The sequence below is a fragment of the Hydra viridissima genome, unplaced genomic scaffold (genome assembly GCF_058129835.1).
Source record: "Hydra viridissima isolate aposymbiotic clone 2 unplaced genomic scaffold, HvirCarnegie_v1 scaffold_15, whole genome shotgun sequence".
Classification (NCBI taxonomy): Eukaryota; Metazoa; Cnidaria; class Hydrozoa; order Anthoathecata; family Hydridae; genus Hydra; species Hydra viridissima.
In genome coordinates, this window is record NW_028324314.1 from 3,954,433 (window position 1) to 3,966,149 (window position 11,717).

An 11,717-nucleotide genomic window follows, 5' to 3' on the forward strand; every position below is an offset into this window, starting at 1 on the left:
TGCTGTTAATGGACATTCTAGTAGAATATTTTTTAATAGACGGACTAAATTCAAAGTTGAAAGCAAATATTGCATCTTAATGTCTCATTAAAGTTCATGAAGACAGAGCTCAAGCTATTTCTTTAACTTTTGATGGCACAGTGGCATACTTATCTATAATGAAGATTCTTGGTGCTGACTTTAATGGTGTAAGAAATCTGAAACCATACCTTTAATATAATTTTTAAATACATAGTTTCAACATCCAGTAAGTGCGGGACCAGTATTTTTAATTCTCGATGCCTGCCATATGTTAAAATTGGTTAGAAATTGCATAGGTGAAAAAAAATTTCTAAAAAACACTAACAATGGTATTATTAATTATGCGTTCATTGAATGGTTGTAAGAGCTTCAGTCAAAAGAAGTAATTTATGCTGCTAACAAACTAAAAAAAATACCATAGAGAATGGAACCAAGATAAAATGAAGATGAAGTTGGGAGCGCAACCCTTAAGTCAAAGTGTTACAGATGCTTTTGATTTTTTTGAAAATAAATTCAAATTAAAACAATTTCAAAGTTGTTTACCAACTATCAATTTTATTCAATTTATAAACAAAAGTTTTGATTTACTCATCTGTCTGAATTTTATTTTTTTTTACTTCACTAATATTTACGAATTCGCAAAAAAACTTTTTGCCTCGCTCTACGTCACTTTTTCAACGGGAGCTCGGCTTCACTTTCTTTTAATAGTTATAAGACCAGACTTTGCGATGCCGTATCCAGTATTTTACATATCTATGTGCAAAAATGAATGTTGATCATTTCTTTAAAAAATGCTTTAAAATGAAAACTACCTTTACGAAGTGAGAACTTACTTAAAAGTATTGATGGTTACAATTCGAAGCATTGTTTGAGCAATTATTTGCGGTTCTGAAGAGGAAAGTTTATTTGAAAATAGAGAGAACACTGCAACTATTCATTTAAATATTCAGCTATTTGTGATAGCAATTTTTATGCCAAATTTATTAAATATGGAAAAAAATGCACCTTGATATGGAACCTTCCTTTTCTTCCAACTATTCAAACAGTCAAATAAGTCGAAAATCAACTACAAGGGTGCCAATGTTACCCCGTAAAGAACCAAGATATTAAGTATTTGGGAAAAGATGAGTTCGATAATTTTCAAAATGTTAATAAAATAATAATTCTTGCTTCTCTGACAAAACAACATTCACCACCAGTGTTTAGATTTAAGAAATTTCAATTTAAACTGAGTTAAGTGAAATTAGAAGGCAGACCTCTTTCTTTAAAACCAGACTGGTGCAATGATGACTGTGTTTCATCATTGCACCAGTCTGGTTCTAAAGAAAGAGCAGTTATTATAGATTATTATTCAACTAATTTTAATGTCTTTTTAGAGTTCCATAAAGCATATACTGGAGATGGAAAACTATTTATCATCCAGTTTACAATGGAGTATTAAAAGTATATTCTTTGATATAATCCATTTAGTAAAAACTGTAAGAAATAACTTGGTGATTACAAAAAAAGGTTTTTCCTTTCTTTTCATTTGATTTGTTCAGAGACAATTTTGAAGCTCCAGCTGGTTACATTTCATGGGATTTGTTTTATGAAATTTCTATGAAAAAGATCAGTTATTAAATGGGAACATGAAAAAAGCAAGAAATAATAATTATTAGGTCAATCATCCCGAACACAACAAACAATGTCAACCTTGCATTGACAATATTTAATGAAACAGTTACAGCTGCAATATTAAGTTATTTTCCTGAAAGAAATGGCGCAGTATTTCAGTATTGCCGTTGTTTCATAAGTTATTTATCGCACTTAATTCAAAGTAGATATTCAATGCATGCAATACACCTCTGTCTGATTTTATTAGCCAACTTTTTAGTATTCTAAATATTATTTCTCCTATTCTCGTTCAACATTGCAGTTATTCTTTTTCAATTCGCATAAAAAGTTTTTAAGTTTTTTTAAACCAGTGCAGATTTTACTTTTGACGATCACCAAGAATGGATATGGATCTCGTATCGTTATAAACTTTTTTATAAATAATTTTCAAAAAGAAACTACAGATTCAGAAAGAAAAGATCAAATAAAAGAGTTGAAAAAGACAAAGAACCAATAAAATAGTGCTCACAAAATCATTTCATTATTCTTTTATACTTAAAAAATTGAAAAATTTTTTTACTTAAGAGTTTTAGATTTTTAGTCTTTGCAATATGTAAAGTTACTATTAGTAGAATGTTGTTATAAAAAGCATTCTGAAAACCTATTTCAATAATCCGTGTGTTATTGGAATAAACTGATGCAGACAATCAGTTAGCGAAGGATCTTGTGCAGCAAAATGTAAAAATATAAATGATAAATATATATAGAGAAAATTTAAGCATTATCTAACGATATTAATAAGATAAATAATAAATAATAGTAAGATATGAACAAAACATTCATGTCGCATAACCAAACGTAACCAAGAACCCAAGCATTCTCCGTAATTGTTCTTCATACATTTTTCTTCATGCATTCTCTTCGTAATTATTCATTTCATTCATACATTTTCTTTGTAACTCTTCTTCATACTTTCTCTGTAAAAGAACTGGCCTCATAATTTCTTACGGAAAATGAAACAAATCAGGCTGTGTAAATTCATTCCAGAATCATTTTTGTCATATGCTTACGTAGATTTAATTTTTTTAAAATAACTAAATTACTTTGTTCTAAATTTGTTTTCTTCCACTATTTTAGGCTTTAGCAAGTTCCAAAAGACTTTTAGTTTTACTCTTACTTTGTAAATGATTGTTATTAACACTATTAGCACTTCCACAAGCTTTGAAATAGGCTTATTTACAACATTGTGCTTATTTTGAATCTTCGAAGTAGAGGTATAAAGTACTAATTAGTTAATTGCAAATCTGCGAAAGTGCGAAAGTAAAGTTAACTTTGACTTTTTAACAAAAACAACGAAAAAAAAAAATGTAAAACGTTACAAATGGCCGTAAAAATTTTTTTTTTTATCTTTGGCAAAAATGTTTAATAAGTATGCTTCGCCACTCGACTACCGTCAACAACGTATAATAACAAAAAGCGTACAAGCTTCTATTTCAGACTGTTTCGTAAGCTATTTGTTATTTTTGAAAAGCAAGTTTAAAGTATTAATCAAATATCAATTCTGATCTAAGCCTTGAAGGGTTGAGACAAAGTTATCTAAGTTAGGCATCCGTGTAGCGAATAGCAATTGAAACAAAGTATTATAAGATATGCATCCGTGTGGGCTGAAATTTCATTACACAACTAAATGACGTATGCAATTACGTGGGTTAATGCAAACATGATAAGAAGATCATGAACATCAAAATTTACTAATCACGTGGGTTTGTTTGTCGCAAAGTTACGTCTTTTTTCTTAAGATTTTATCAGATTATTCCCTGGCGGAAAAGCATTTGCTAAAAGCAAAAACGTATACCAAATTGTATTTCATTAATCAAACCACTTATTGCAGAGCCTACCATGGAATAATGGCTTACAATTAGCAATTAGCGAAGTTGGAGAAACACGTGTTATATAACTCTTTATTTAAAAAGCATTGTCAACAAAAATTTATCACGGCGATTAACAAACAGACGAACCAGATTAACCATAAAATCGGACCGAGTAAAATAAAAAAAATAAACAAAAACCTATAACGCCAGCAACACTGTTGACATTGACACTTTGAATGTAACTCTTTCGATTAAATGTTTAAACTCGATCGACCGTTTTAAAGATTCCAATTTTAAGATTTGAAATCTTAAGCTGAGTCAAATGTTGATTGACTGAACATAATTTCTTAATTTTCAGCAAATTTTACTCTTAAAAAAAAGGATTACTTAACCAAAATTTTCCCATTCACAACAATCAGTTATGAAAGTAATTAAAAAGTAAAAAATTTTTATGCTTAAAAAACGTTAAATATTCTCAAGCATCATTTAAAATCTTTGTGTGGTTTTAAGAACTGGTGTAATCAACTCAAAACTTAGAGTAGTAAAGATGGTTTTTCCTGAAAAAACGTTTGAACAAAGTTAGAGTTCGCTAATTGTTCGAGTTGCCTATGTAAATAAGTTGAACTTTTTTTTTTTGAAAATTGGAAATTTTTTAAGCAATTTTTTGCTGCCACAAATAGAAAGCTCAACTTGTATTACTAATGACGCACATTGGGAGTTAAAGCGACTGGTATCTGAAGCTAATTGTTATATAACAAAAGTGCGTAATATCTCGCTGTACTCATGAACTGAAAAGGGCAAATTTCCATAACACTCCTTTGTTTCCAAATTCAGGACAAAAATAAAGACCTAATAAACATATTTTTTTAAAGTTAGTAAGAATTTTCTATAAACATTAAACTGCAACTAAGACTATAGTTTTGCAAAATTAAAATTTGTTACGCTTATGCAACTTTTATTTGTAAATTTTTCAAAGAGAGAAAGAATTTTAAAAAAGTCTGCGTTTAATGAAAACTGATTCTAAAGACCGCGCGGATTAAGGTGATTTCTATAAATTGTAAAGTAATAAACTGAATTGAAATAAGTTCAAGAAGAAGGCTCAAGATGAAGGTTTAACTGATTGTGTGTGCTGTTGTTGCTTTGTGAGCGCAAATAGTAAGTCAGAACAACTTTTTACCTACCGCGTTTGGTTGTAAGAGCTTGTTGCTTGAGTAAAAGTGTTTAAAATACAAAAACTTCTTTTTTATAACCGTTGTACTTTTCACATTGTTATAAGATATAATCTCTCAAACACGCGTGTTTGTTCGCTAGTTTTTAAATTTTATTTTCACACACAAGCAATTTGTTTGTAAATTTGATGCAAATTTTTCATTTAGACATTTTGAATAAACAACGAATAAAGGATGAAATTGTAAAAGAGATTGAAGTTGAAATTTTAAAAAAAATTCTTGCAGACGATGATGACGAGGCAGAGCAAGATGATCTCTCTAGTAATTTTTCTTTTTGTAAACTATTTACTTTTATCACTTACTCATCTGAATATTTATTTGTTAAAAGAAAAGCGAACAAATGGTTGAGTTCTTGAACTCTGTTTAGATTTAGGTGAACGACGTGTCAGAGACTTAATCGATATTCCAGGGGTTTCAATCCCGGGTTGGTCCATTCCAAGTGTCCCTTCAATCAGACTCCCTTCAATCAGGATCCCTTCAATTAGACGATGGTTTGGAAAAAAATGAGAACAACTGTATATTTCAAAGCGATTTTTTTTTTCTGATAATAAATAACGTTTTTAAAATATTGCGTGGTATATCCCAAAATCCAAAAATCCTAAAATCCCTAAATTCTAAAACCAAAAGTTAATCCACATTCAAGATAGTAACCTATAAAATAAGTAGGGGAAATTTAATCATCCAACGATTTTTTATCACTAGTTCTTTTTAGCTGTGCCAGTAATACTCCTCCAAGATGGGGAAACATCAAGAAAACATTCCGAAGCATAATGGGGAAGTGTTTACAATCTTTTTCGCCCTCATTATACTTTTTAACATATATTCTATGCATTATTTTTTTCTCTTCACCAATTCTAGATAAAACTTGCAAATAATTTTTCATAGTTGGCAATCGCATAGTCCCAGGCATCAGTTAACGCGGGCTGGCTATGCAGAATACTGGGGAAATATTCCGCGAAATATCATTAAATGGCATAGAGCTCTTTTAAAGTTCAAAATTTTTTTCCTAACAAAAATAAAATACGTCATGAACTAAAATCCTTTTTAAAATTCTTTTGCGCTATGCAAGATTCTGATGGATTATGGGGAAAAGGCTTCTATGCGTGGATATGTTATATGCTTTTATTGACTCTAAATTGAATTTTAGCATTATTTTGCAAGGGCGGATTCAGGTCCTAAAACACCATTTCTCGATAAATACATTCGGTGATACATTTTATTTATAATCGTAAACGCATTTGACTTAACTCGGAGTATGACAAGGATGACGGGGAAATCCGGTAAGGCATTTAAAACCATGAAAGAGCTTTCAGACATTCTAGATCCTTGCCTTAAAATCTTCCTTCAATGTCAGATCATATCTTCGCATCAACAGGCATATTCCGACATTGAAGGAAAATTTTAAGGAAAAAGTCTGTTCATCAAATCCAAACACAAATTATTCTTCGAACAGCTTTTTTGCTGTCTCTGACACTCTAATTTAATTTAAAGTTTAAAATTAGAAGATAACATTAAAAATGCAATTTTTAGTATCATTATATATGACATTTACATCTAATAATTTATATAGTTTTATAAGATTATTTTTTGATTGTTTTTGCTGGTAATTTACTTAATTTTTTCTTGTCTGTACGACAGGCGTAAAATTTGTAATACTTTAACATTAACTTCCATTTTTTATTTTAAGGCCTACGAAATTGTTATTCAGGTACAGCAAATCATTGTTGATAATCATTATAGTGAATAGAAAAGTTGCTGAAAATTATAACACAAGTAAGGCAGCGGTACAATCAACAATACAAAAATATTAAAAAAATTGAAAGTGTGCAAAATAAAGCGCGTTTAGCTCGTCCACCAAAATAGCTTCTAGAGAAAATAGAAGTCATCACAGACACAGGATGTTTGGTCTAAAACTTGTACCTAACATTCTCTGGTACCTTTTTGGCATTCAGGGGGTTCGTAAAGCAATTAGTTCCACTATTGAACACCGAATGGACAGCGAAGAGATTTTCGTGGGAGTAGAGTACCGTGTGAAGTCTTTCTTGAGGTATCTACATCTTCAGTTCCAAGCCCATCTTCCTCATGCTTCCTCTTCCTCATCCGATGGTTTTGATTGTAGATGGGATAGATTAATGGGTTTTTACACATTTAAAACTTTTATTCATTAAAATCTCTTTAAAAATTCAAAAATTAAACTAGAATCTTTTTGTTGAAACTAATCATGGCGTCTTTTTTAAAATGATTTCACAGCATTAAAAAGAATATAAAAATAAGCGGACTAGGAATAAAAAAAAAAAAAAAAGAGGACCAGGAATATCAAAACCAAAAAAGTTGTTTCTTTAGTTTGTGAAGCACAGATTTAGCGTCATTTCAAGACACTAGTTTAAACTCAAATATTATTTTGACAAAAAATTTTATTAGTGATAATGAAACAAACCTGCAAAAGATCATTTGACGTAAAATATTCCTTAACGAACTCTTATTTTTCTGGCAGGCCCTCGGCTCACTCAGTTCCTCTGAGGAAAGTAGATAGTCGTTGTGAAGGTTGTGGATGGCAACAAAACTTCTGTTTAGAATGTGCAACATCACCTCATTGTACTGCTAAAATGTTTCATGTACTGCAATTATGAAGGTAATTGCGTACATATATATCATACATATATATATATACATATATATATATATATATATCATATCATATATATATATCATATCATATATATATATATATATATATATATATATATATATATATATATATATATATATATATATATATATATATATATATATATATATATATATATATATATACTATATGCGACTAAATTATTCACACCCTATTACAAAATATGCTGTGGTAACCAAAGAATAACCAAATTGATTTAAATAATTTTTACAGATATTAAAAAAAAAATTATTACAACATTTATTAATAATGTAAACTAAAATTTTTGCAAGATTAATTTTTTTTCTAAGTAAAAATGAAAACTTCTTTAAAATCGTTGTATTAAGAAGCGTCAAAAGTATTCATATTTTTCAAGGTTTTTTAAATTTTATCCGAATTTTTTGTTTTATAGTTAATTAATATTTGTCATAAAATCCATGGACATAAATTATTGCTTGTAAGTGGCGAGGAACACTATTAATTAGGTTTTTTAAATACTTCTGAGTAATGTTATGCCTCTAAAGTTAAAAAGAAACCTTGTTTATTGATGCTGCGCTCAACCCAATTAACTTTTTATCCAAATATTACCACAAATTTTTTATTGGATTGGTATCCGGGTTTTGAGCAGATCACTCCAACACTTCTATTTCATTTTCTTCGAAATATCCTTTGGCAATCTTACTGGTATGTTTTGGATCATTGTATTGAATATTAAAAGAATTCAATTCCTTAATTTTTTTTTTTTTTTTTTTTTGACAATTAATTTACAAATTTTACATGGTTGCTTTAAAAACTTGAAATTTTACTTGCAAAATTTAAAATCTTTTATTTTGTCCGCGGAAAAAAAATTAATTTGACTGTTCAACTTGAGCGAAATTTTGATTTCATAGTGCGCCAATTAAAACACCTGTAGAATGAGAACCATTCTACATAATTTGATAAAAGTTGGTGCAAATACAGCTTATAGCCACACCAAACTCTGGATAAAATTTTATCTGGATTTATTTATTGGTTAAGGATTTATGGCAGTTTTAGTTTATATTTTGTTAGTTTTTTGCTACTTGTACCTCAAAACGTTACCGATTACTGTGATATTCGGTCACTATTTTCAAAATAATGGTTACATGAGTGATCTACTACGTAATACCAACAGTTTTTATTATAACTGTTTAATTGCTACATGTGCCGTTTTCATTTTATAGACCAAATATTGGTTTGCTATTTGAAGCGTGGTTTGACTTGGCTTATGCATAACGTGAAAATCTCAGCATTTTCTAAGGTATAAATTACTGCCAAAATGCATAAAAATGCTAAAAAGTGATTGAAAAATTTTTCTAAGGATACCTACATAGAAAATAAAAAAATTTTATTTTTCTTAAAACAGAAAAACAGTGAGAAAACCAAATAGTTGTTACATTGACTAAGATAATTGAAATAAAAAATTTAGATAATTAAGAAAACTGACCACTAAAAAGTTTGGAGGGCCAGTCTGAGGAAAATCAATCTTCACATATTAGGGTTGTTTTGAAGGAAATTTTTATAAAAATAATTGCAGAGGCACAAAAACAGAAAATCTCTATCGAAAGCTTTCTAAATGTGTAATAATTTTTGAAGAGAGAAGTGTTATGAAGGGCAGAATAGTCCTTTGAAGAGCAGTAAAAATCGTTTGTAGGACTGTCTCATCAAATAAGATCTCTTCTAAATTGTCATTAAGTGTGACAAGTATCTTTGATTTAAATAGTTATAAGTATGTTAAAAATTGTAATTGCTGACAAGTCTCATTAATAATTGTTAACAAGTATCACTAATTTAAATAATTATAAGTATGTTAATTATTGTAAGTATGTTAACTGGATTGTTTTCCAACATAAATTTAAGTTAAATTTAAAAAAAGGCAGAGTTTGATTTGGTGAAGTTAGATTTAGTGAATTAACACAATACCAAATCAAGCAAAGAGTCATGATGAAAATCGAAAGCTTGTGTGCTTATTATATCTAAAAAAATGTTTAAGACAGCTTACTGTTTTCAAAGCAGATTGAATATGAAAACTGTACAAGACCAAGATCAATATCAGTTATTCTATCGTACTACAAGGACTTTCACCTAAAATAACCCTCGGTAAATATTTATTCTTAAATAATTTTTACATACATATATTGAAAGAAAGTCTTAACTGTTAAGAAATGAGGCAGAAGAAATGACAAATGAGAAAGAAAGTCTTAACTATTAAGAAATGAGGCAATTTGGAATTTAAGAAAAGATAGATTTCAGGAAATACTTTTTTGACATGTTCCTAATCTCTTTTAAAAAAAAAACAAAGTTTACTATAAACATAAAAAATCCATGTTTTGGTTTCAGGTCAAAGTAGTGCCCTCCCACCGTCAAGCGCTCCAAAATTGACCACTCCAGCTCCAGCTAAATACACACACAAATGTTACACGGATGTTAAGAAAAAACGAAATGCAGAAAAAATATTTTTGAAACGTAAAGTTATTGAAATCAATTCTACATATTCCCGAAATAGTGGAAAGACAAATACTCAGACAATAACAGAGTATTTTGAACACCGAATCGATGCGTGGCCAACGTAATCAAGTGAATATCAAGTACACTCACACACTTGATATTCACTTGATTGCGTTGATAGCGTTATTGAAATGATTGTTAATACCAGCTACCTAATGGCATTTTTTTGATCAGCCGTCGTTTCGAAAGATGATAAAAACATTTTACCCAAAATTTAAATTGCCAGGTAATAATTAGCACAACTAAACTTTTAAATTATTGTTTTAAATTCATTTATTACTAAACAATTTTTAAATGTTTACCTGTAATTATAGTATCATTAATAGAATACTATAGTAACTAACAACATTAACTGATGTGCAATAAATTTTAACTGATTTAAATCTTGTATTGCAGGGTCTACAACATTGAACGTGAGGATAACCAAATGTTTTTATCTACAATCTGCACAACTGAAAGACTTGATGAATCATACAAGCAAAATAACAATTTCTATTGATGGTCGGACGAAGAATGGTCTCACAGCATTGTTAATTGGGATATCTGCTTGTTTCTATGACATCACCATTGATAAACCACGACATACTTTCCTAAATTTGATGGAACTCCAACATCCCCCACACGGGTGAGAATGTTTAAAGAAATGTCTTGACCAGTTAGAGAAAATCAAGTTATTTTGATTGTTTCAGACAATGGGTCTAATATGGTTAAAGCTATCAGGCTATTATAGGAAGTGTGAGCATTCCAGAACTAAGTTATCAATTTGGGAACCATAAAACTGTGGGACACATAAAACCATGGGGCACATAAAAAAGGTTTTTATGTGTCCCACGGTTATGTCTCTTGCATATTCATCACTTCCCTCATCTATCTAAATTTCATTAATTCACTAGGAACTAATAGAGAACTCTTCTTGTGAAACAAAGTTATTGCCCAGTGCTTTTGAAACAGTGGCACTATTAGTGCTCAACTTTTCCTCTGCTAATGTTTTATTCATAGTTTTCAGCCTGTTTTAAAACCTTTTTATTAACAAATTCACAATACTTAGAAATCCTTGACCAAACACTGTTGCCTCAATAGCTATTAATAATGTTGCTGCAACAATTCTAGATAATACTCCAACACTAGCAATCCCATAAATATAGCTATAAACGTTGTGTCAGTAGTGCTAGTTTTATTAGAGATTCTATGAAACTTATCAGGACGATTAACAAATTGACGAACCAGATTGATCCGATAGTAGGACCGAATAAAAAATACAAACAAAAATTCATAAACTCTGCTACAGATTTTGTTTATTTTAAGCCAGTAGCAACTTAAATGTAGCTCTTTGAATTAAATGTTTAAACTCGATTAATCGTTCTGATTTTAAGATTTGAAATCTTATGCTTGAACGATAAATTCCGAAATTGAATTTCTTAACTTAAATACTTCTAATCTTAAACTAAAAGTATTCATCCTGAAAAAGATAAACAACAACAAAAGTTGTTGACGTTTTCCTAACAAACAGTTACAAAAGATTTGAAATACTAAACCTACTTTTTGCTTTTAAATAAAAAAAGTCCTTGAATATTCTCAATAATCATATGAGACATTTGAGCAGTTTTAAGAATTGGTGTAATCAAGTCGAAACTTAGAGAAGTCAAAATGGGCTTTAGTGGAAAAATGTTTCAACAAAATGAGGATCACATACTGTTCGAAGTGCTGCGTGAAACAGGTGAATTACTAGTTACAAGTAGAAAATGTAAGTTTTTTAAAGCTTTTTTGTCTACCACAAAAAAAAAGCTCAACGTGTATGACAAATAAAGC

The 11,717-nt window shown here is 29.6% G+C and overlaps 1 long non-coding RNA gene across 1 annotated transcript; it reads left to right on the forward strand.

The window, feature by feature from the left end:
- The first annotated feature begins 4,555 nt into the window (after window positions 1-4,555).
- LOC149878244 (uncharacterized) lies at window positions 4,556-5,280 on the forward strand. Its single transcript, XR_016447571.1, has 3 exons — window positions 4,556-4,640; window positions 4,862-4,975; window positions 5,082-5,280. It is a non-coding gene; the product is annotated as an uncharacterized LOC149878244 (long non-coding RNA).
- Window positions 5,281-11,717: the final 6,437 nt, after the last annotated feature.